This window comes from Oryctolagus cuniculus, chromosome 6 (genome assembly GCF_051225735.1).
Source record: "Oryctolagus cuniculus isolate XC-2025 breed Fujian yellow rabbit chromosome 6, ASM5122573v1, whole genome shotgun sequence".
Classification (NCBI taxonomy): Eukaryota; Metazoa; Chordata; class Mammalia; order Lagomorpha; family Leporidae; genus Oryctolagus; species Oryctolagus cuniculus.
In genome coordinates this window covers 68,680,465-68,706,179 of record NC_142872.1, presented here as the reverse complement: position 1 = coordinate 68,706,179, position 25,715 = coordinate 68,680,465, and the positions used below count along the sequence as shown (strand labels likewise).

Here is a 25,715-nt window from a genome sequence, read left to right as displayed (position 1 = left end):
CGGACCCCGCGCACCGGCCACTCGGCTGCGCGCTCCGCTGGCTCCTCCCGAGGCGTCCCCGGGGCCACCCCGTGTGTGCGTGTGGCGCGATGCCCGTAGCCTCTCCCAAGACTCCCACGTCTAAGCTGGCCGCCCTCCCCATCCCACACCCGGTGCACACATGTTGGTAATCAGGCAGCGTTGGACAGGGGCAGAGCAGCTAGGACAGGCTTCGGATGCCACCACGGTAAGACGAAAGCGAAGCATCGCCAACCTCCAGGTTGCAATGGTGTGGAGGCTGAATCCTGTCTTTTAAGATAAAATAGGAGCGCAGAGGCCGGCAGAGCCAGATTGGGAAAGGCCACTTGAGCCTTGCAAAGGAGTTAACTCCAGAGTGCTGTGGAAAACACGTGCGAGGTACACGGTGCTGCATGCCCCCACTGCCCAGGGAACTAAAGGACTGGCAGGAACTTCAGCCAGATCAAGAGTCCCCCGTCTTGCAGCCAAGGAGTCTGGGTAATTGAAAAGCCCGGACAGGATCAAGACACCTCTCCTCCCCCAGTCCCTGGGTGGGTTGCCGCCTTTGAGAGCGCAGGTATTTTGGGATGATTTAACGCTGGTGTCTGATTTCATGATCTCGGGGCGGGGGGTGGGGGAAGGATCACTCTTTTTTTAATCGTCTTTTTGCTTTTTAACAACATGGCCAAATTCTCAAAGATGTTTCTTTTTCCTAAAGTTTTCAGAGATTGTCTTCCATAATAAGAGTAAATGTGATGTGTAATAATCCTAGAAAGAGCAGATTATTTCCTTAGGATATATTTCTAGAATTAAAAATCATGCAATGAGAGGACCTGCATATTTTCAGGCTATTAATAATAAAAGTTTACAGTACTTAATCCTCTCTGTGGTGTGTGAAGAGTTTCCATAGCTTTCATTCTGCTGGCAGCAAAAATTGCCTGTAATCTTTGCTAATACTGAGAAAAACCATATCTGATTTGCAGCTGATTACTAGTGACAGAAAATAAATTCCATACATTTATAGCCAATTCTCATATAAGCTGAATTATATATGAAAAACTGTCTTACATAAAAAAATTGACCTCTTCTGTAACGCTTTGATCTTGGTGTACTTAAGAAGAACCCTTTTTTAAGGCTGTTAACACTTGGCCATAGTTGCCCCAAATGTTTTTCCTAGGTTGCTTGCCTTTTAATTGTTATTATTTGCATGCTTTTTAGTGTTTTGACATCCAGAAATGTTGGTGATGTCAAAGCTGTGGATATGTTTGTTTCAGATTTGTCGGTTTTTTTAAAAGATTTATTTTTATTTTTATTTATTTGAGAGAGGAGAGGCAGAGAGAGAGAGAGGTCTTTCATCTGTTGCTTCACTCCCCCAGACGGCCACAATGGCTGGAGCTGCACCCATCTGAAGCCAGGAGCCAGGAGCTTCTTTCGGGTCTCCAAGTGGGTGCAGGGGCCCAAGGACTTGGGCCATCTTCTGCTGCTTTCCCAGGCCATAGCAGAGAGCTCGATCGGAAGAGGAGCAGCAGGAACTAGAACCGGTGCCCATGTGGGATGCCGGCACTTCAGGCCAAGGCTTTAACCCACTGCACCACAGTGCCAGCCCCCAGATTTGTGTTTAAGCTTAGAAAGTTCCTTGCAAACAGAAATAAAGTACATATACATTACCTTCTTTTGATTTATTTATTTATTTCACAGGTAGAGTTAAGAATGAGAGGAACAGACAGGACTCCCATGCACTGATTCACTCCCCTGAATGGCTGCAATGGCCTGGGACTAGGCCAGGCCAAAGCCAGGAGCCTGGAACTTCATCCAGGTCTACCATCATATGGAAAGCTGGCATCGCAGGCACTAGCTTAACCAGCTGTGTGACAACATCAGCCCTGGCAGAATCATTTCCTAAGTGGTGTATGAAATAATGGTGATAAAATCAATAATAGATTTGATGGGAAACTGATCTGCTGCAGTTTCTCCTGTGATGACTGCAAGGTGTCCGGCGCATAACAAATCTTCCCAGGCGGACGAATCAATTCATTCACAGGCTTTTATTGGGGTTCTGCTCCCAGGCAAGGTTCCCTGATCCCAACAGAGCAACAGAGTGGGGGCTGGGGAAGTCGCGCGTCAGAGATTGGGAGAGCTCCTTTTATAGATTCAGGGCATGGGAGTTAAAGGTTGAGGCAGGTCTGATCCTCATTGGTTGACCTTTAGGCACCCGCAGGGACCTTGACAAGGACTTTCTTCCCTGGAAGTAGGCCATTCCATTCCCAGAAATATAGGCCTTCCTTCCATGCGGATCCCAAAGCTACCATCCCGACCTTTTGATGATAGGAAAGGAGGTAACGATGAGTCTCTCTGGCTACTTCCTGCTGACTGGGGACGTTGTTTACAGGGGACCGCTGTGGGTATATTGGGGCTCCGCAGGGACAGGCATGTATGGATGGAGAAGCATCTGGTTGACTGCCTGGTTGCTGAAGGCCGTGGTTCATTCCATTATCATCTGCTGTAAACACTTAAACAGACACTGTAGTATACAAGTCAGGGTGAGAATAGCAACCAATGATCCTAAGAGTGGCATTAACCAGGTAATGAAAGGATTTCATAGAGGAGAGGAAATGAGGGGGGGTCTCTGGACCCTTGTGAGGATGGTTTGATGGACATGGTTTAAATCTGATCCCAGCCAAGGCTGGGAGAAAGGCCACTCAACTTTTGCAGGTAGTGGGGTTTGTCTGTAGAGAAATTCTGAATAATCATACAAATTAAGTGGAGGAGAGGATCATCAATACACACAGGTTGGGAATAGAGTCAACTAAGTTTTCTGATTGAGAGGCAAATAGAACCTGATAGAAGGGGCTTGATAATAATCTGGTGGGCTTTAGGCCTTATAAGTTAAGAGGCCCAGACCTGTCTGTCTCTTCACATGGGGTACATCCTAAGGGAGATATGAACCTCCTTGGGGAAGGAACCCTGTTGACTTCCATTACCTGACTGGCCTGGGAGGAGAGCTGGCTAGGTGAAGGCAGGTGGCATCTCTTTTCTTTTTTTTTTTTTTTTTTTATTTTTTGACAGGCAGAGTGGACAGTGAGAGAGAGAGAGACAGAGAGAAAGGTCTTCCTTTGCCGTTGGTTCACCCTCCAATGGCCGCCGCGGCCGGCGCGCTGCAGCTGGCACACCGCGCTGATCCGGTGGCAGGAGCCAGGAGCCAGGTGCTTTTCCTGGTCTCCCATGGGGTGCAGGGCCCAAGCACCTGGGCCATCACTCCACTGCACTCCCTGGCTACAGCAGAGAGCTGGCCTGGAAGAGGGGCAACCGGGACAGAATCCGGCCGGGACTAGAACCCGGTGTGCCGGCGCCGCTAGGCGGAGGATTAGCCTAGTGAGCCGCAGCGCCGGCTGGCAGGTGGCATCTCTAACAGGAAATTTACAGTTCTGCCTGCAGTGTTGCTGACCCTACTTGGCCATCTCCTCTCAGCAGCAGTGGTCACTTTGGAAGCTAGGCTGAGTGAAGGGCTTTTCAGCTTAGAGCCAATAAGATCTGTGGCTCTGACCTGAAGTCCTTCGACTCCAGGGCAGGTCCGTTTCCAGTAATCCAACTCTTGGCTGGCAGAGCTGCCAGGGCTCTTCACAAGCTGACTTCTGCTGAAGCCCAGGCTTACCACACTGAAAGTCACTGCAGTGGACTGGCCTTTTTGGTCTCCTTGAGAGCAGATCACTGTACAGAATAGCCATTAATAGGCTGCCACCTATCTTTCCATTTCTGATGCCCAGCTTTCTTTTCCTCCTGATTTTTGTTAAAGCAGACCAGAGGATGCAAGTCAAGGGGGTGTTCAAGTCCCAGATCACTTACTGACAATAGTAGTATCAAATGAAAATTTAGAAAGCAGTTTCAATCATTAGATAACAAATACAGCAGTTTCAATTAAACTTTAACTGTTTTTTAATTTACCAATTGATTGCTACCAATGACATGTTGTAGCCATTTAAATTGTATTTTTATAGATTTTATTTAAATGTGAAGTGATCCTTCTGATATAGTATGTGGGGGGGGGATACAAAATTAACAAGCCAACATGTAAAAATTAGCAAAGCTACCATGTAAAACTATGTTAATGTTATATTAAAACCATGTAGCAAAAAAAAAAAAAAATACATGTAGCACTAGCAAAACTATGTCAATGTTATATCAAAACAATGTAGCAGTAGTACAAAAAGAGACTGTACACTGAAATAAGTCCAAGGTATATTTGAGAGTTTAGCACTGGTAACAGAATGGAAAGTATTGTAATGTCTGTTGTCAAAACCTGGGTTAAACCCCTGCCTATGACAATGGCATCCCATTACTGAGTGCCAGTTGACTCTTAGCTACTCTGCTTCTGATCCAGCTTCCTACTAATGCACCTAAGAAGACAGAAGAAAATGGCCAAGTAGTTGGGCCCCTGCCAATCATGTGAGAGACCAAGATGGAATGTCTGACTCCTGGCTTCAAACTGACCCAAACCTGGCTGTTTAAGGCATTTGGGAAGGGAACCAGGGAATGGAAGCTCAACTGACCTGTCTCTGTCTCTCCTCTTCTGTCTCTCTGCCCTTCAAATAAGTAAATCTTCAAAACAAACTAATGACTGGTTGTCAGAGTTTAGGATTTTAGGGTTCAAAACAGGAGAAGAGATGGCTAAAGTAGAGAAGACTTTATTTTAGGGAGGACAGAATGGGGGGATGGGGAGAGGGAGAGGTTGAGGGTGCAAGGACAGAGGGCAGGGAGTTTAAAACCAGGCTTCATTCTGTTTGAGTAGCGGGCAGAGTCCCTTCCTCAGCTGCTTGTTGGGGGAGGTGAGAGGTGCGAAGCAGTACAAGGGCCTTGATAAGGTGTGGGGGGTGGTGGTGCAGAGAGGCTCTTACAGTACATTGTCTTAGAGTTTGGAATGGCCCCAGGTGCTAGGCTTTCCAGCGCAGTCAACATCCCAGTTCCTTTTAGATGAACTACCTGTGCCCCATTTCAACAGGCCTGGGGGTTCAAGCCCAGTGTTCTCACAAATCCAGCATTTTAATACATATGTAGAAAGAAAGAAAGAAAAAACTTTGTGTTACATATCACCTTTGGGTGTTAGGGCTCAAGAAAAGTTGAACAATTTATGGAGGATAAAGGCACTCAGGAATGCACTTGATCAAATTCCCAGGAGGAAAACAGCCACATAGGAGAGTGAAGTTTGTTGTTTGTATTGGATGGAGGGAGGAGAGGGGGTGGCAGCCTTGAGAGGTTAGGACAAGATCGGGGTGCTGTCCAAGGTCAGACAGGGGAGGGTCTCAGAGTTTTGTGAGCAGTGATCTCTTCAGACTCTTCTGGAATAGAAGCAAAGAGGCTCAGGTATCAGGGGTTGTGATGGCCACCTCTTCAGACACTTGCCCCAGTTGTCTTCCTGGGTCAGGGCAAGTTCTGACCTGGAGAAATGAATCCAGGCAGAAAGCCTGACAGTTGAGCCCCTGTAGTAGCTAAAATGACCCAACAAGGCCCACTCCAACTGGATTCGAGTGGCTTTGGATTGAGTGTTTAATGGAGAGAGTCCTTAAGAGTGTTTTTTAGGAGGGTGTCTGGGCCCCTTCCTGTTTCTTTTCTCTCCTTGTCTGGATGGAGGGCTTCCTGGGTGTGGAATTCCTGAGATTTCTCCCAGGACTTCACCGTGAACTCAGCATCCTCCTTCATACACGGTGGGGAAAGTTTTCCCTAACCTGCCCCTGCCGGAAGGTTGGGACTCCCCCAGCAAGGTTGTTGTAGGATTCTCATGGTGCAGGGTGGTGGAGATTTTTTTATGCTGCCCCCAGGGAGAGAGCTGTTGACAGGGTTATGAACAAAGGCAAGACTTGTGATCATTTAGCCACACAGAATTCCCATTTTTTCTTGCTCACATAGGCTAGTATCTACCTAGCTAGTTATAGGAGAGTGCAGAAATTTATGGCCCTACCTGTAAGGCCCACAAGGAGCCCAGGCCGTCTCCTCCATACTGATGCAGGCTGAGAGAAGAACTTGTGACAGGCTCTGTGATTCTGATCCAGTGGTCCAGGCTCACTCCCAGGGCCCAGGTTTTTGGCAGAGTGGGTGGAGCTTCTTTGGAAGCCAGCCTCTGTCAATGGCAGCTGTTAGATGCCCTGGCTTTTTGCATCAACAGGGGAAATATTGGTGGGATAGACTGGCTTAGTAGGGTCTCCTTGATGACAGATCACCACATAAAACAGCTATTAATCTTAACAGATTGGATCTAACAGGTCAGTTACTTTGTATCATCTATCTATCTATTAGGATACTGTTTTTATGTTCCGGGACTTACTTACTTTCTTTCTTTCTTTCTTTCTTTCTTTCTTTCTTTCTTTCTTTCTTTCTTTTTTTGACGGGCAGAGTGGACAGTGAGAGAGAGAGAGAGACAGAGAGAAAGGTCTTCCTTTGCCATTGGTTCACCCTCCAATGGCCGCTGTGGCCGGTGCGCTGCAGCCGACATGCTGCGCTGATCCGATAGCAGGAGCCAGGTGCTTCTTCTGGTCTCCCATGGGGTGCAGGGCCCAAGGACTTGGGCCATCCTCCACTGCACTCCCTGGCCACAGCAGAGAGCTGGCCTGGAAGAGGGGCAACCGGGACAGAATCTGGCGCCCCGACCGGGACTAGAACCCGGTGTGCCGGCGCCGCGAGGCGGAGGATTAGCCTAGTGAGCCGTGGCACCGGCCCGGGATTATTTTCTAAGTGGCTGGTAGTTTTAGACAGGACAAAGACTGTCAGTGTAACTTTTTTTTGTCTTCACTTTTATGGGCTTTAGCTGTCTAAAGAGACGATGGGGCAGGGTTGCGAAGCAAGAATGAAAATGTAGTTGGGGAGATTTAGACAGCTACATGTCCCAGTGCTGACCTGGCCACAGTCAGAAGCTGGGGATGAGGGAGAGAGCAACCTCATTACCCCTCACCATCACACAACGTGTAAGGGCAAGCTTTGGTTTAAAGCAATGGGGCTTGGATCTGCCCTATAACTGTGAACTATTAACAGTGACTAACCCCAATGTGGGAAAAATCAGAACTTCATATAAGCACAGCATAAATTTGGCATCATTTTATAAAACACATGAAACTTCCCTGAGATACATAGAATTTTGTTTCCTAGGTCAGTTACAAAAACACAGAAAAACCTCTATTGAAAAGGGTTATCATGTGATATCAGCATATGAACCCATGAAAACATACAAGCAGTTTTTTGAACATTGGAGAATTAAGTTACTTTACCCAGGTGTTGTGAACCCTAGGAGTCTCAGAAAAATATTTAGCCTTGAAAGCAAGACATTTAAGAATAGTATGTGGTGCCAGCACTGTGGCTGAGTGGGTAAAGCCACTGCCTGCAGCACCAGCATCCCATGTGTGCACTGTTTGTGTCCCGGCTGCTTCTCTTCCCATCCAGCTCTCTGATATGGCCTGGGAAAGCAACAGAAGATGGCCCAAGTCCTTGGGCCCCTGCACCCACATGGAGACCCAAAAGAAGCTCCTGGTACCTGGCTTCAGATCAGCCCAGCTCCAGCCATTGCAGCCATTTGGGGAGTGAACCATCAGATTGAAGATCTCTCTCTCTCTCTCTCTCTCTCTCTCTCTGCCTATGCCTATGCCTATGCCTATGTCTATGTCTATGCCTCTCCCTCTCTGGAACTCTGACTTTCAAATAAATAAATACATCTTAAAAAAATAGTTCCAATTTTGTTAACAGACAAAAATATTTTGGGAATCATATTGTAGATGACAAAAATGTAAATAGTCATGATTATGATAGCAACAGTGCACAGCATCTCAGGAAGTATCACAGAGTTTCACTGATCTTTATACTTTCTGGGCAGTAGTCAGTGCAGAGCTCTGCAGTTTAACAAGGCATATAGTGATGAATGGAGAACAGAGGAGGCTTAAATAGGGGGACAGAGAAACTTACATCACTTTAGTAAGTGAGAAAATGTGAACTCTGGGTCAGGGCAGCCAGTGGATAAGGCAGTTGGAAAACATGACCTTGTAGAGTAGGGGCAGTGGAAAAAACAGCTGTTTAAAACAAGTCCCGTTATGTTATAATCAGTCTATTTAAGATGGTGATGAAGGAGGTACAAGGCATCCTGCAGGAGGGAGGGACCAGAGACCCATGCTGGGCCTTGGCTGCGGAGGCCCTACCCCATTAAACACTGCTGCTCTCCCTGCCCTGCTCTTGCAGCCCAAGCCTCTTGGCCACACTCAGGCAGGGAGAATATCTTAGCAGAGATGTAGGCCAACTTACCGGCTCTCAAACTCTCCACCCAGGCCCTCCTGCAGGTCTGCCCAGGGTCTACTCCCTACCCACCCCCTTCATCTCAAATGTTGGGAAGCAACAAAAGTAAGAGCAGTCTTTCTAAGACAGGCGTCCCTGCTCAAAAGAGGGAAAACCCTCACCCACCCCACCCTTCTACTCCCCCACCCCCACATTAGACCTCCCGGAGCTCTCCTCTTGTTCCAGAACAAAAGGGAAAGGAGAACGGGACCAAAGTCTACCCTGGACTTTCCAGAGGCAGGGGACAATGGCCAGTCTGCGCAGGCACACTTTGGGGACACAGGGACCATCCTTTTTACTGGTCCTCGGGCTGAAAACCAGGTCCGGTGTTGCATGTAGAGGAGAGATCCGATGGAAGCTCTCTGGCTGTGAGCCCGCAGAGATGAGAAAGCATAAGCAGGAGCTGAGGGGGTAAGAAACCAAGGCAATGCTCAACTTGTCTCCCAGGCCAAAGAGGGTGCTCTAGGGGAGACGTACTCACTCCAAAATGGCAGTGAAGAAGGGAAGTCAGTGTGGAAGGCGCCTCAAGTCTGCCTTCATCCCGTTCATAACCGCTATGTTAAGCTTTAGGACTTTAGGGTTCAAAGAAGGAGAGAAGGTGGCTAGTTAAAGTAGAGAAGACTTTATTTTAGGGGGCACAGGATGGGGGTATAGAGTGGGGTTTGAGCCTTCCCAGACAGAGGGCAGGGGATTTGAAACCAGGCTTCATTCTGTTTGAGCAGCAGGCAGAGTCCCTTCCTCAGCTGCTGGCTGGGGGAGGTGTAGAGCGCCACTAGACCCTGATAAGCGGGTGGGGATGGGGTGGCATACACAAAGGCTCTTTAGAGTGCATTGTCTTAGTTTGGAATGTCCCCAGGTGTGGGGCTTTCTGGAGCAATCAACATCCCAGTCCCCCTCCCTTTTTTTTTTTTTTTTTTTTTTTTTTAAGATTTATTTATTTGAAAGGCAGAGATACAGAGACAGAGGGCGGTGGGAAGGAGAGGTCTTCCATCCACTGGTTCACTCCCCAAATGGCCACAATGGCTGGAGCTGCACCAATCCAAAGCCTGGAGCCAGGAGCTTTCTCCAGGTCTCCCATGTGGGTACAGGGGCCCAAGGACCTGGGTCATCTTCCACTGCTTTCCCAGGCCATAGCAGAGAGCTGGATCGGAAGTGGAGTAGCCAGGATTTGAACTGGCGCCCATATGGGATGCCAGCACTGCAGATGGTGGCATTACCCACTGTGCCACAGCGATGGCCCCTAAAGTAGCCTTTAGATTAACTCTCTGCACCCAGTTTTGTCAGGCATGGGAATTCAGGATTTGAGCTCTAAATCACAGCAAATAGCAAAATAACTCAATCAGATTTAAATTTAAAGCATGAAAAGCTAAAGGCACTCAAAGGCAAATGCAAAGATTGATGAATTCGATTATAAAAAAAGTAATTTTTTAACATTTCTGTTTGAGAGAAGCAGAAAGTGCTTCCATCGACTGGTTCATTCCCCAAATGCCCATAACACTAGCACTGGGCCAGGCCAAAGGCAGGAGCCAGGAATTCACTCCACATCCAGGCTGCCCATGTGGGTGGCAGGAACCCAACTATTTGAGCCATCTCCAGAGTGTGCATTAGCAGGAAGCTGGGATGGGCTGCCAGGCAATCCGATATAGGATGTGGGTGTCCCACGCAGTGTGTGTTAACTGCTGAGCCAAACATCTGCCCTTAAAAGTTATTTTTAACATTCTGTGTGGAATAAAGTGGGAGAATTGAAAGAAACAACAGAAGAAAAAACATTTGCAACACCTATGAAACACAAGGGTGGATGGGTGGGTGTGTGTATGAGCATGGTAAGTGAAATGTATATAAACAGATGCACAGATACAAGATACTCCACCCAGTATGCAATATCTCAGCTAATCACCAAACCAACTTCATGGCAATATAGGCAGAATGAAGCTTAAAGAGGTTCAAGTAATTTGCTTTGGTGTACAGACGCTAAACTGGTAAGAGATTGATCCCCCAATCTGTTGGCGCCCCTGCACCATCTCTCACCAAGCAACGTCCAAGGAACAGAACCATGCAGTTGGCAAAAGAAGTGCAAAGGACCCAGATACGCGAAGTATTTCCTAGAGAGGTAACCACGGAAATGCAAATCAAATCAAATGATGCAGTGCCTTTTGCCATTCATTTTCAGGCAGGCGTCCTGCTGGTATGTTGTATCTGGAACGTGACTGGTGCACTCCTTCTCTGAGGGCTCTCTGAACACATATTGAAAGTCTGATCATTCCACTTCCACTCTTGCAGTTAATTAGGACTGTCCTTCGCAGCATGAAACAAGGAAATGTTAGGGGCCGCTGCTGTGGCATTGAAGGTTAAGCATCTGCATGCCTCCCATATGGATTCCGGTTCCCAGCCGGTTCCAGGCCCAGCTGCTCCACTTCCGATCCAGCTCCCAGCAACGTGCCTGGGATAGCAGTGGAAGTGTTAGTAAAATGGCACAGTCTTGTCTGTGGCGCGATCTACGCCCTGGACACTCTCCTAGGCTCTCGCTGCCATTGCTACAAGCCAGGTGACCAGATGGCCCAACCACAGGTGTCAGCTCCACCCTCACCCTAAAGAGATTCACTGCTCCTACTTCCTTGCCACCCCCCCCCCCCAAGGTATAACAAGACCTGCTTCCTGCACAGGTGCTCTCTCTTTTGAGCAGCGCCGGGAGGGACCCCGTCGGGCACGCGGTAGTGCGTGTGGGAGTCGGGGAGAAAGGTTTAACGCCCTACAGGGTAGCGATCACTGAGAAAATCGTGGCTGCTCGCTATCAGAAACGGCGGCAGGGCGTCTTTTAACTCAAAGACTGGTCACAACGCTCCCGCACTGCAAAGAAAGCCATCTACGAAACAGCACAGCCAAGTCCCGCTTTGCGAACTACACCCCAGGATATACAAGCTCCCGGAGAGGGACAAAGTTCTGAGGACTGACTGCAGAACGACCGTGGGCGGGAGCCGGGGAGCGCGCCCCGGGCCCCGGATGCGCGCGAAGCCGTGTACCAACGCCGGGCGCGCTCCGGCGACGGGGCCGCTTAACCGGGAAGACCGCGGCGGCCGGCCTACCGGGGCAGTGACCCCGGCGCCTCTTGGCCGCCCCGAGCCCTCCCTGTAATATACTAAGTGGGACAGCCGAATAAGCGGGATGCGTAGCCATCCAAACCATCCAAACGCGAGCCCGGATAAATCGTGCGCGGGAGACAAAGGCGCCGCGCAGCCCCGCCCCCAGGGTAGGCGGGGCCTGCGGCTGAGCGCGAGGAAACCGAGTCCCGGAACGCCCTCTTCTGGTCGCGGGGCGGCCGGGTGAGCTGGGCGGGAGCGCGCTGGGCTCCTGCAGCCGGGATGGCATCTCGTGATAAGCTTCTTCAGCGTGTGTTCAAAGCGCGTGGGTGGCTAATGTTCCTTACATTTAAAGATTTTTAAATTATGGTAAAATATATGTAATCTAAAAGTTCCTATTTGATCACTTCTTTGAAAAAAATTTTTTTTACACTTATTTGAGAGAGAGAGAGAACTCTCCCATCTGGTAGTTCTCTCCTGAAATGCCAGCAGCTGCTGTGGCTGGGCAGGAGCCAGAGCCAGGAACACAACCCAGGTCTCCTACCGTGGGTAGCAGGGACTGCTGAGCTGCATCCTTCCAGGGTGTAGTCGTGGGAAGCTGGATACAGGAGCCAGAGCAGGAGTGAACCCAGGCTCTGATATGGGGGATGGGCGTCCTACAACTAGACCAAATGCCTACATCTTAACCATGCTTCATTTCACAGTTCATTGGCATTCAGTACACTAGAAACCTGGTGCGAACACCACCCCCGTCCATTTGCACTTTTCCCTCTTCTCCAGTGGAAACTGTGTGCCCCCTAAATCCTGATTCCCCAGTCCACCTCCCCTCAGCCTCTGGAAACTTCTACACTACTGTCCATCTCTGTGAATTTGTATATTCCATGTAACTGACATAAGTGGAATCATATAGTATTTGTCTTACTTAACTTAGCATAATGTTTTTAAAGTTTATATTGGGTAGCATGGGTCAGAACTTCCTTCCTTTTTGAGACTAATATCCTATCTGTGTACATACCATGTTTTGCTTCTCTCTTCATATATTTCCTTTTTTTTTTTTTTTAAAGATTCATTTATTTAATTGAAAGGCAGAGTTACAGGGAGAAAGGGTTACAGAGAGACAGAGGTCTTCCACCCACTGGTTCACTCCCCATATGGCCACAATGGCTGGAGCTGCACCGATCCAAAGCCAGAAGCCAGGAGCTTCTTCCAGGTCTCCCACGTGGATGCAGGGGCCCAAGGACTTGAGCCATCTTCCACTGCTTTCCCAGGCCATAGCAGAGAGCCAGGCTGGAAATGGAGGAGCTGGGAACTTGAACCGGTGCCCATATGGGATGCCAGCACTGCTAGGCGGCGGCTTTACCTGTTATGCCAAGGCACTGGCCTCTGTGCTTAACTTTTTAATAAACTTCCAAGCTTCTAAGGTGGCTACACTATTTTACCTTCCAACCAGTAGTGCATGAGGGGTCCACATTCTTGCCAGCATTTACTCTCATTTTTAGTGTTGTCTTTATTTTCACTCACTTAAAGGCAGAGAGACAAAGATCTTTTCATCTGCTGGTTTACTCCCCCGGATGCCTAACAGCCAGGAGCCTAGAACTCCATCCACTTCTCCCACATGGGGGGCAGGGACCCAAAGACTTGAGCCTTTGTCTGCTGCCTCTCGGGGTGCGCATTAGCAGGAAACTGGCAGAAGCAGAGAAGTCAGGACTGGAACCAGGCCCTCTGACATGGGACGTGAACAACTGACCAAATGCCTGCTCCGGGTGTTTGGTTTTTTCTTGAGCTGTAGGAGTTCTTCATATAGATCCTGGTTGTCAGTCCCTTATCAGATGCATGACTTGCAAATATTTTCTTTCATTCTGTGCTTTGTTTCTTACACTCTTGGATCCTCATAATTTCATTCTCCTTAGAATGCTTGACTCACTGCTCCTCTGGGATGTGTTCATTTCATGCCTTCATCCATACAATGAACATCCAAGCGCCTACTTTGATCCATGTCTCAGAATGAACACAGGAGAAAAAATATATACCTCTGCCCTGGAGGAGCTTACAATATGGCAGGGAAGGTGGACAAAAATGAACAACTACACAAAACTCAGTCCATGACTACAGATGTTAGCAAGAGACTTATAGTATAGCGAGGACCCTTAATGTCGATTAGAGTTGGGGGAAATTGCTGGGAAAGCAGCCCCTAAACCAAATTTTGATCTTTCATAGAGCCTGGCTGAGCAGAGGGAACCAGGCCTTGAATCTGGGAAGCCAGGGGCCAGAGACCAGGAATGGCAACCTTGTCCAGCAAGGACAACTGATTCTTTTTATTTATTTTCTTAATTTATTTGAAAGGCAGTTTTATACAGAGAGAGGTAGAAAAGACAGAAAGAGTGAGAGAGGTCTTCTATCCACTGGTTCACTCCCCAAATGGCTGCAACAACCAGGGCTGGGCCAGCCTAAGCCAGGAGTGAGGAGCACCATTTTTAGTCTCCCATGTGAGTGGGAGGAATCCAAGCACTTGGATCATCTCTCCCAAGCACATTAGCAGGGAGCTGGGTCAGAAGTAGAGCAGTTGGGACTCCAGCAGGCACTCGTATGGGATGCTGGCTTTGCAGGCAGCGGTTTAACCTGCTGTGTCACAATGCCACCCTGAGAAGTTGATTCTACTTGCAGGGAGCAAATGCTGAGGGCCCAAGCTGCACAGTGGCATAACTGAATTTATATCTTGAACTATTACTCTGAGTGCTGTGTAAGAACAATCTGATAGAGAAGCCCCCCTTCTTCCCCCTGCCCCATTGGACATGCACCACATCCTGCCTCTCCTTCCAATCCATAGGCATCGACCAGGCATCCTTCATCTCATGAATGAGCCAGTCTCGCTGGCTACACCCTTGTCCTTAGCCTGATCACCCTCACTGCACCCAGAGATGGTTTTTGTCTGATTGTTTTTGCTGACAGCTTTCCTGCACTGTAATCCGCATACTGCATAATTCACCAGAATTAGAGTATTCACAGAATTGTCCAACCATCAACACAGTCTACTTTAGAACGTTTTCGCTGCCTGTCACCCCCCACACACACACACACTGCACCTGCAGTGGTGTGAACATGGTGTTTCCTCCAAAATTCATGTTGAAACCTAATCTCCACAGTGAGCTGTGATTAAGTCATGAAAGTTCTACCTGCCTGGACAGATGAATGCAGTGACAGAAGCAGCTTCAGGGGACGGCGCTGTGGTGCAATATGTTAATTATCTGCATCCCAGATGGGCGCCGGTTCTAGTCCCGGCTGCTCATCTTCCGATCCAGCTCTCTGCTATGGCCTGGGAAAGCAGTGGAAGATGGCCTAAGACCTTGGGCCCTTGTACCCATGTGGGAGACCAGAAGAAGCTCCAGGCTCCTGGCTTCGGATGGGTGCAGCTCCAGCCATTGTGGCCCTTTGGGGAGTGAACTAGCAGATGGAAGACCTTTCTCTCTGTCTTTCCCTCTCACTGTCTGTAAGTCTGCCTCTCAAATAAATAAATAAATAAAATCTTAAAAAAAAAAAAAGAAGCAGCTTCAGAGAGAGTGCCCCCTTCCTGCCCCTCTGCCTTCCACCATGTAAGAAGGTGCCAACAAGGCAAGACTTATCTTGCAAGCAGAGAGGAACCCTTACCCGACACCAATGCCAGCACCTCGATCTTGGGTGCCTCGTCCCCCAGAACTGTAAGAAGTCATTTTCTGTTCTTTAGAAATCCCCCAGCTTTACGTACAGACAGTCCCTAAGTTGTGACAGTTTGATGCATGATTCTTCATTTTTACCATGCTGCCCCAAGGCTGTAACTATACAACCATTCTGTTTTCCATTTTTAGTGGAGTATTTAATAAATTATATTAGATATTCGACATTTGATTATAAAACAGGCTTTGTGATAGATGCTTTTCTTTTTTTTTTTTTTAAGATTTATTTATTTGTTTATTTGAAAGTCAGAGTTACACAGAGAAGGAGAGGCAGACAGAGAGAGAGAGAGAGAAGTCTTCCATTCGATGGTTTACTCCCCAGTTGGCTGCAATAGCTGGAGCTGCACCGATCTGAAGCCAGGAGCCAAGAGCTTCTTCTGGGTCTCCCACTTGCATGCAGAGGTCCAAGGACTTGGGCCATCTTCTACTGCTTTCCCAGGCCATAGCAGAGAGCTGGATCAGAAGTGGAGCAACCGGGACTTGAACTGTCACCCATATGGGATGCTGAGGCTTCAGGCCAGGGCGTTAACCCGCTACACCACAGCACCGGCCCCAATAGTTGCTTTTGTTAAGGTAAGTGTTCTGGGCATGTTTAAAGTGAGCTGGGCCAGTCTGTCTAGTTTGATAGTTTAGATGGATTACATGCATTTCCAATCTATGATATATATTTTTTGGCAGTTTTACAACTTTAATCAGTTATCATTCACATTGACTGTTAATTTTTTTAAAAGATTTTATTTACTTATTTGAAAGAGTTACACAGAGAGAGAAGAGGCAGAGGCAGAAAGAGAGAGAGGTCTTCCATCCACTGGTTCACTCCCTAGTTGACCGCAATGGCTGAAGCTGAGTCGATCTGAAGCCAGGAGCCAGGAGCTTCTTCCAGGTCTCCCATGCAGGTGCAGGGGCCCAAGCACTTGGGCCATCTTCTGCTGCTTTCCCAGGCCATAGCAGAGAGCTGTGTCAGAAGTGGAGCAGCCAGAACTAAACTGGCGCCCATATGGGATGCCAATACTGCAGGCGCTGGCTTTACCCGCCATGGCACAGTGCCGGCCCCAAGAACTTAGGTTTTATGAATAGCAGCAGGTGGAGCACCTGTCGCATTGTAAGCATCAACAGGGAAGCATCAGAAGGGAGAAGTTAAGGAAAGAAGGGAGATCATTGCCCTAGGGTGGAGGGGGAGGAAGGCACTGTTGGATAAGATGGGAGATCTGTTGGCAGGGAGATGAGAAGGTGCTAGGTCTGACTGTCTCCTCCAAGCACGTTCTGAAGTGACGTCTCCAGCCTGCTGGTGTTACAGTGCAGGTCAGGCCGCCGCTCGGGGTGCCAGCATACCCTGTCAAGTCCTGGCTCTTCTGCTTCCAGTCCACCTCCCTGCTTACGCGCCTGCGAAAGCAGCAAAGGATGGCCCAAGTGCTAGGGCCCCTGCCACCCACGTGGGAGACCGGGATGGAGTTCTGGGCTCCTAGCTCCAGTCTGGTCCAGCCCTGGCCATTGCAGCCATTTGGGGAGTGAAGCAGTAGATGGAAAATCTCTTTGTCTCTCTAGTCCTCCTTTTCTCTCTGTTTTTCCTTCTATGTCAGTCTGTCTTTCAAAAAAATAAATCTTTAAAAATTGAATTTGTATTGTAACAAGATTAAGAGGCAGGACCTGTAAGCAGTTATTAAGTCACAAGGGCTCTGTACTTGTGAATGGATGAATGTTGATTTTTTTTTTAAAGATTTATGTATTTGAAAGTCAGAATTACAGAGGGAGATGGAGAAACAGAGAGAAAGATCCTCTATCTGCTGGTTGTTGATGGCTGCAACTCCGAAGCCAGGAGCTTCATCCCAGTTTCCCACATGGGTGGCAGAGGCCCAAACACTTGGGCCAACTTCCAGTGCTTTTTCCAGATCATTGTCAGAGAGCTGGATCAGAAGTGGAGCAACTGGGACACAGTCGCAGGCAGCAGTTTTACCTGTTATGCCACAACACCAGCCCCAAATGTCATCATCAAGAGTAAGTTCATTATCAGATCGGTGCCCTCCTGCCCCTCTGTCTGTCTCGCCTGTCTGCAGCACCAGGTCCCCTTGCCCGATGCCAGCGCGGTGCTCTCGGACTTCCCGGCACCCAGAACTGTGAGCCAAATACAGCGGACTCCGAATCTGTGGAGATGCGTTCCAGGAGTCTCAGTAGATGCCTGATACTGCAGTGGTACCAAACCCTGAGTGGACAGATGCCCCTTGCCTTACAAGGGGGTTACGGCCCAATGAATTTGTGTGTTGAAAGTGCAGCTGAGGGGCCAGCGCTGTGGTGTAGCGGGTAAAGCTGCTGCCTGAAGTGCCAGCATTCCATATACGTGCTGGTTCAAGTCCCGGCTGCTCCACTTGCAATCCAGCTCTCTGCTATGGCCTGGGAAAACAGGAGAGGATGGTCCAAGTCCTTGGGCATCTACACCTGCGTTGAGAGACCCGGAAGAATCTCCTGGTTCCTGGCTTGGGATTGGCCCTGCTCTGGCCATTGTAGCCATCTGGGGAGTGAACCAGCAGATGGAAGATTGATCTCTCTCTCTCTCTCTCTCTGCCTCTGCCTCTCTGTAACTCTGCCTTTCAAACAGATAAATCCTAAAAAAAAAAAAAAAAAAAAAAGGGCAGCTGATACACTTCACTACTGAACATCACAACCTCGTGACATCACACAGCGTAGAGGATCAGCCTGGAGATTACGTGACGACCGGGACCGCGTACTTCTGCTCATGGCTACTGCCCTGCATCGCAGGAGAATATCTTACCTCCTGCTACTAGCCCAGGAAAACACCAAAATTCAGAACTCAAGTACAGTTGAAAAAGTAAAAAAAAAGTTCAGTGGAGCCATTATAAATAAGGGAACATTTGTGCCATTTTTTCCCTATACCTACATACCTGTGATCAAGTTGGTTGTTTTTGGTCTTGTTTTGTTTTGTTTTTAATTGATTTATTTATTTGAAAGGTAGAGTTACAGACAGAGAGAGGGAGAGACAAAGCTGGGCTGATCTGAAGCCAGGAACCAGGAGCTTCCTCCAGGCCTCCCATGTGAGTACAGGGGCCCAAGCACTTGGGCCATCTTCCACTGCTTTCCCAGGCCACCAGCAGGGAGCTGGGTCAGAAAAAGAGCACCTAGGACAGGAACTGGTGCCCAAATGGGATGCAGGTGCTACAGGCAGAGGCTTATTAGCCTACTCCACCACAGGTGCCAGCCCCTGATTAAGTTTAATTTATAAGTTAGGCATTGTGAGAGGTTAACAATGACTTGCATCTGAGCAACCTCATTATACAGCACGTTTTCCTTCCCTTCAGCCGATAACTCTCTCACCATTTCACCTAAAGGAAGCACGTTACGGGCATCCCAAGTTGCCATTAGAGCCACACTTGCCATTAGAGGCCATTATTAAGTAAAATAAGGGTTACCTGTGACACACAGTTGCTGTGCTAACTAAGGAGGCTAAGTGACCAGTGGGCAGAGAGCATACTCAGCACGGGTATGCAGGACAAAGGGACAATCCGCGTGCCAGGTGGGTCACAGTAGCACGGCACGACATCTCATCATGCCATTCAGATTGTCACACAATTCAAAATGGGGCCGGTGTTGTGGCATAGTGGGTAAAGCCGTCGCCTGCAGTGCCAGCATCGCATATGGGCGCGGGTTCAAGTCCTGTCTGCTCCACTTCCGATCCAGCTCTCTGCTGTGGCCTGGGAAAGCAGAGGAGGATGGCCCAAGTCGTTGGGCCCCTGCACCCACGTGGGAGACCCGGAAGAAGCTCCTGGCTCCTGGTTTCAGATCGGCTCAGCTCTGGCCATTGCAGTCAATTGGGGAATGAACTAATGGATGAAAGACCCCATACATACACCTGTCCTCCTCTCTCTGTGTAACTCTGACTTTCAAATAAATAAAAAAATAAATCTTTAAATAAAAACAAAAAGAAACATCCCCTACCTGAATCAGTGAATGGAAGATCTCAATCTGTTCCTCCTTTTCTCTCTGTAACTCTGCCAATAAATAAATAAATAAATAAATAAATATTTTAAAAATTAAATAAAGGGGCTGACACTGTAGTATAGTAGGTTAAACTGCTGTCTGCAGCGCCTACATCCCATTTGGGTGCTGGTTCAAGTCCTAGCTGATCCACTTTCAATACAGCTCCCTGCTAATGGCCTGGGAAAGCAGTGGGAGATGGCCCAAGTGCTTGGGCCCCTGCACCCACATGGGAGACCAAGATGAAGCTCCTGGCTCCTGCCCAGCCCTGACTATTGGGTCCATTTGGGGAGTGAGCCAGCGAATGAAGACTTCTCTGTTTCTCTCTCTCTCTGCCCCTGCCTCTCCCTCTCTGTAACTCAAGCTTTCAAATAAATAACTAAATCTTAAAAAATGAATAAATAAAATTATTTCCACTAAAATCCAGAAGACAAGGATGTACATCCATGCTGGACATCATTTTTGGAGGGTATAGCTGCACGTTGTAATCAGAGCTGGTTACAGTGTGTTTTTTATTTTTATTTGAAAACGAGTTATAGGGTGGGGGTGAGGGGAGACAGACCGACAGACAGAGAGAGCGAGCATCCACTGATTCACTCCCCAAATGGCTGAAACAATCTTAGCTGGTCTAAGTCAAAACTAGGAGCCTGGAACTCCATCTAGGTTTCCCACATGCATACAGGGGCCTAAGCACTTGGGCCATTCTTCCATTGCTTTCCCAGGTGTATTAGCAGGGAGCTGCCTCAAAAGTGAAGAAGCCAAGATTTGAACCAGTGTGCACATGGGACTGCACTGCCACAGGCGGCAGCTTAACCTGCTGTCCACAATGCCAGCCCCTGGTTATAGTGATTCTAAAGTTCAGTTGCAGGAAGAAATGTTATATTGTGGGCAGGAGAATAGGCGCATGTGTGGTGCGGGGAGGGGTGGGGTGGGTGGAGACTGGCAAAGAAACAGACTAGCAGAATGCAGAAAGAGCTGGAATATAGAAGTATATGGGAAATTAATATATGGCCAAGATGGCATTATAGTTGAGTTGAAAAACACATGATTTATTTGACAGACAGTGCTGGCATTATTAGCCACACTTATGGGAAGAAACTAAAGCTGGACTCTAACCTATAGGTCTGGGAACAGCAGGTGTCCCAGGAGATATTCAGCAAAGTCTGGGGATATTTTTGGCTGTCCCAACCAGAGAGTACCATTGACATAGTGGCCAGGGACCCTGCTAACTACCAGGCAATGGCCGGGGAGCCCCCACAGCAAAGAACTCTCCAGACCCTAAGGCCAGCCATGCCATGCTTGAACACTCCTCTAAATGAGGCAATAGAAGACTTCAAAATGCTTTTATGATATAAAGTTAAACAACTGAGGTGTTTTTTTTAAAATTATTTTATTTATTTGAAAGGCAGAGTCACAGAGGGAGAGAGAGAGAGAAATCTTCCATCTGCAGGTTCACCCTCCAGATGGCCACAATGGCCAGGGCTGGTCCAGGCTGAATCTAGGAGCTTGGAATTCTACCAAGGTCTCCCATGTGGGTGCAGGGGCCCAAGCACTCAGGCCATCTTCTGATGCGCATTAGCAGGACCCTAAATCAGAAGCAGAGCAGGCCAGTGCTGCAGCTCACTAGGCTAATCCTCCACCATGCGGCACCGGCACACCAGGTTCTAGTCCCGGTCGGGGCGCCGGATTCTGTCCCGGTTGCCCCTCTTCCAGTCCAGCTCTCTGCTGTGGCCAGGGAGTGCAGTGGAGGATGGCCCAAGTCCTTGGGCCCTGCACCCCATGGGAGACCAGGAGGAGGCACCAAGCTCCTGGCTTCGGATCAGCGCGGTGCGCCGGCTGGCTGCAGCGGTCATTGGAGGGTGAGCCAACGGCAAATGAAGACCTTTCTCTCTGTCTCTCTCTCTCACTGTCCACTCTGCCTGTCAAAAAAAAAAAAAAAAAAAAAAAAAAAAAGGCAGAGCAACTGGGACCCAAACCAATGGTCTGACTCAGAATGCCAGCATTCTAGGTGGCAGCTTAGCTCACTAAGCTACAACACCAGCCCCAACCTCCGTATTTTTAAGAAAAAGACCAAAGGCAGGCATTTGGGCAGAGTTAATACTCTGCTTGGGATGCCTGTATCACAATTTGCAGCTTGGGTTCCAGTCGTGGCTCTGTTTTTGATTCCAGCTTCTTGTTAACGCACACCTGAGATGCAGTGGGTGATGGGTCAAGTGCTTGGGTCCCTGCCACCCACATGGAAGACCCAGATTGAGCTCTGGGCTCTTGGCTTTGGCCTGGTCCAGCCACTGCTATTGTGGGCATTGGGGACCAGTGGGTAGAATCTCTCTCTCTCTCTCTCTCTCTCTCTCTCTCTTTCTCTCAATTAAATACAAATAAATAAATAGCTTAAAAAATGAAAAGGCCAACAGACCAATAAGAAAATTAGCAGACTTTTTGTCGCTCCCCCTCTTCGTGGAGGAACGACACTAAGCCCTGCCTAGGCTTCATATCTGAGTCACGGCACCATTATGTCGCTCCCCGTCTTCGTGGAGGAACGACACAGGACCCTGCGCTGTTCTTTCGTCTGCTCGGCCCTCCCCGGGTTTGCTGCTGGTTCTTCCCGGGTTGGCTACTGTCCCTTCCACCTCCGTGGAAGGGCGGTTCCCCCTGCCACATTCCCCACTTCCGCGGGGGAGCGGCACACCGCCAGCCGGCTCTCTCGGGGGCTGCACAGGTGTTCCCCTTAGGTGTTCCCCTTAGATGTTCCTGGTGCATGCCGTCTCTCTCCTCCTTTATAGTCCTCCTCTGCCAATCCCAACTCGGCTGCCCACACGCCGAGTATGCTGCTCTCCTCCAATCAGGAGCAAGTCCTACAGTTTATTGGCTGAACTGGAGGCAGCTGTGTAGAAGCTGTTTTCTCCTCTCCCAGCGCCATATTGTGGGAGAGCAGATGCATAGAATAAGTCCTAATTCCAGTAACTTAGTCTAGTCTGAGTTGCTCCCCACACTTTTAAATGACCTAAAGCTTATGATCCATGGTCCAACCTCAGCTCCTTAGAGAAATGCTAGTGAGTCTTTGGCCTAGCAAAGATTAAAGGGTCATTCATGCCCACAGTCCCTTAGCCTCAATTCAAAACTCATAAAGTTCTGAAAGTCAGAAAGATGTTTTAGTTTTGGTAAGTCAGGAGCCAATTCATTTAGCAACAGTACTTAACCAGAACTAGCGTGAAGGTATTTGCAATCTTGACTCATCTTACTCAGAACATTCTTAGATTTTGCCGCAAAAATAGTAATGTTGAGGGGGGCATTGTAACACAGTGGGTTAAACTGCCACCTGCAATGCCAGCTGGCATTCCATGTGAGTGCCAGTTCTTACCCCAGCTGCTCCGCTTCCAGTCCAGCTCCCCGCTAATTCATCTAGAATAGAGCAGAAGATGGATCAAGTCCTTGGGCTCTTGCATCCAGATGGAAGACTTGAATGGAGATCCAGGCTCCTGGCTTCTGTCTGGCCTAGCCCGGACCACTGTGACCATCTAGGGAGAGAACCAGAGGATAGAAGATCTCTCTCTATTTCTCCCTCTCTCTGTAACTCTGCTTTTCAAATAAATGAATAAAAATCTTCTTTAAAAACCAAATTTTTATTTATTTTTTAAAGATTTATTTATTTACTTGAAAGAGTTACACAGAGAGAGGAGAGGCAGAGAGAGAGAGTGAGAGAGGTCTTCAATTCACTGGTTCACTGCCCAATTGGCCGCAACGGCCAGAGCTGCGTTGATCCGAAGCCAGGAGCCAGGAGCTTCTTCCAGGTCTCCCACATGGGTGCAGAGGCCCAAGAACTTGGGCCATCTTCTACTGCTTTCCCAGGCCATAGCAGAGAGCGGGATTGGAAGTGGAGCAACCGGGAGTTGAACTAGCGCCCATCTGGGACTCAAGCCAGCGCCCATATGGGCCAGAGCTGCAGGCGGTGGCTTTACCCGTTATGCCACAGCACTGGCCCCTATTTATTTATTTTTAAAGACAGATTTACAGGGACGGGGAGAGGGGGGAGAGAGAAAGAGAGAGAGATCATCCCTGGTTCACTTCCCAGTTGGCCATGATGGCCATGACTGGACCAGACCAAAGCCTGGAGCTGGGAGCTTCACTCAGGACTCAAGACCACAAGAGTGGAAGAGTCCCAAGCCCTTGTGCCATCTTCCACTGCTTTTCCCAGGCCATCAGCAGAGAGCTGGATTGGAAGTAGAGCAGCCAGGACTCAAATTGGCACCCATATGGGATGCTGGCATCACAGCATTACCCACTACACCACACCATCAACTCCAATAAAAATCTTTTCAAAAAATTGATGTGTTGCCGGCACTGCGGCTCACTAGGCTAATCCTCCGCCTTGTGGCGCCGGCACACCGGGTTCTAGTCCCGGTCGGGGCACCGGATTCTGTCCCGGTTGCCCCTCTTCCAGGCCAGCTCTCTGCTGTGGCCAGGGAGTGCAGTGGAGGATGGCCCAAGTGCTTGGGTCCTGCACCCACATGGGAGACCAGGATAAGCACCTGGCTCCTGCCATCGGATCAGCGCGGTGCGCCGGCCACAGCGCGCCGGCCGCGGCGGCCATTGGAGGGTGAACCAACGGCAAAGGAAGACTTTTCTCTCTGTCTCTCTCTCTCACTATCCACTCTGCCTGTCAAAAAAAAAAAAAAAATTGATGTGTTGAATTAGGAGCTGCTACCCCAAAGCCCACTGGGGGTATAAATAGAATTTTCCAAAACCCAGTAAATGCTGCATTCTGAAACATATATAAAAATTTTGAATCAGAGCTTCCAACTCTGTCAGCTCAGGGCTGGCAAGGCTGCAGAGAGAAGCATGTGCTGATTCTGAAATGTGTGAGCGCCCCTGTACTCGGTAAATCCTGCGTGGACACGACATACGACCATTGCATATCATCTTGGATCTGATTTGCTAACATTTTGTTGAGGATATTTATGTCTATAACCACAGGGGCTATTGGTCTGTAATTTTTTTTTTTAAATGCTGTTGTTGGTTTTTTGTCTCAGGTCAAGCGGACCTCATAGAAGGGAATGACACCTTCCTCTATTTTCTGGAACCGTTTGTATGTGATTGGTGTTTATTTCTTCATTGACTATTTGGTGAAAGTGACCAGAGAGATGCAGTCTGGTTTTGGGGAAAGTGTGAGTAACCGAGGGTTTCGTTTTCTGTGTTTCTTCTGGTCGGAACTTGGTCCCACGCTTACTGCAGCCAAGCAAGGCAAGTGGTTTTACAGATGGCTTAGATAAGTCAGGGTTGGTCCCTGAGCCTGGACGCCAGCACCTTCCCCAAGAGTGCCACCCAAACGAACTCAGAATTCTCTGCTAAATGCCACACTTTAAATGTGGAACTCGGGGCTGGCACTGAGGCACAGCAGGTTAAGCTGCTGCCTGCAGTGCTGACATCCCATGTGGACAACGGTTCGAGTCCTGGTTGCTCCACTTCCGATCCAGCTCCCTGCTAATGCACCTGGGAAAGCAGCAGAGGATGGCCCAAGTGCTTGGGCCTCTGCACCCACCTGGGAAACATAGAAGAAACTCCTGGTTCCTGGCTGTCACCTGGCCTAGCCCTGGGCCATTGAGGTCATCTGGGGAATAAACCAGAGGATTTACGGTCTTTCTTCTCCCTCCCTCTCTCTCTTTCCCTCTCTCTGACTTTCAAATGCATAAATAAACCTAAAAACAAAAACAAAAACAAACAAACAAACAAAAAACACCACAGTGTGGAACCTGGTCGCAGTGCAGCAGTGCTGAGAGGTGAGATCTTGAGAGGTGAGAGGGTCGTGGATGAATGGATCAGTGAGTTAGTGTGGGAGGGGCTTTATGGCTAGCTTCTTCCTCTCTGCACGTGCTGCCTGCACCACGCCTGGGTGCAGCGAGAAGGCCCTGCGCTATGTGGTGCAGGCGCTGGTGCCAGGCTCTCAACCTTCCAGCCCCCAGGACCGTGAGCCCAGCAAACCTCTGTTCTTTGTAAATTGCCCAGTCTGTGGCATTCAGGCACAGGCACAGAAAGAGGATTGCAATAGCAGAGAAGGGTGGACTTCACATCATGTAGGCGCCTCAGTGTCTGCTCAGAACCTCCAGGGGCAGAAGGAGGAAAATCTGAAAGACCAAGGGATTTCCCAAAAGACACTAAATTACATTCGGAGGGCTCGTCACCATTGAGAGCAAATCTGCTCTGTTTCCACTTTCGGCAGCAATGAGGGCTCTGAGCAAGCCCTGCTCACAAGTAGAAAATAATGTTACCGGGGCCAACGCTGTGGCGCAGCAGGTAAAGCCGCCACCTGCAGCACCGGCATCCCACATGGACACTGGTTTGAGACCCGGATGCTCCACTTTTGATCCAGCTCTCTGTTATGGCCTGGGAGAGCAGCAGCTGAAGCTCCAGCTTCAGTCTGGCCTCCCCGGCCATTGTAGCCATCTGGGAAATGAACCAGCAGATGGAAGATAATTCATTCTCTCTCTCTCTCTCTGCCTTTCAAATAAATCTTTATGAAAAAGAAAGAAAGAAAGGAAATAATATTACCTTTCTGCACAGTATCCCACTCCAGTTCACCTTCATCCCACAAACACATTGGAGTTTAAAAAAATTTTTTTAGGTGCATCTGTTTCTGTGGATGAGT

General features: G+C 48.8%; 1 long non-coding RNA gene across 2 annotated transcripts; it reads left to right on the top strand.

Moving 5' to 3' along the window:
* The first annotated feature begins 58 nt into the window (after positions 1-58).
* Positions 59-7,701, top strand: LOC127487621 (uncharacterized). 2 transcript variants are annotated; one of them, XR_011389923.2, is made up of 2 exons: positions 59-574; positions 7,423-7,701. It is a non-coding gene; the product is annotated as an uncharacterized LOC127487621 (long non-coding RNA). The 2 variants fall into 2 exon arrangements; XR_007914628.3 differs by lacking the exon at positions 7,423-7,701 and adding an exon at positions 1,374-1,664.
* Positions 7,702-25,715: the final 18,014 nt, after the last annotated feature.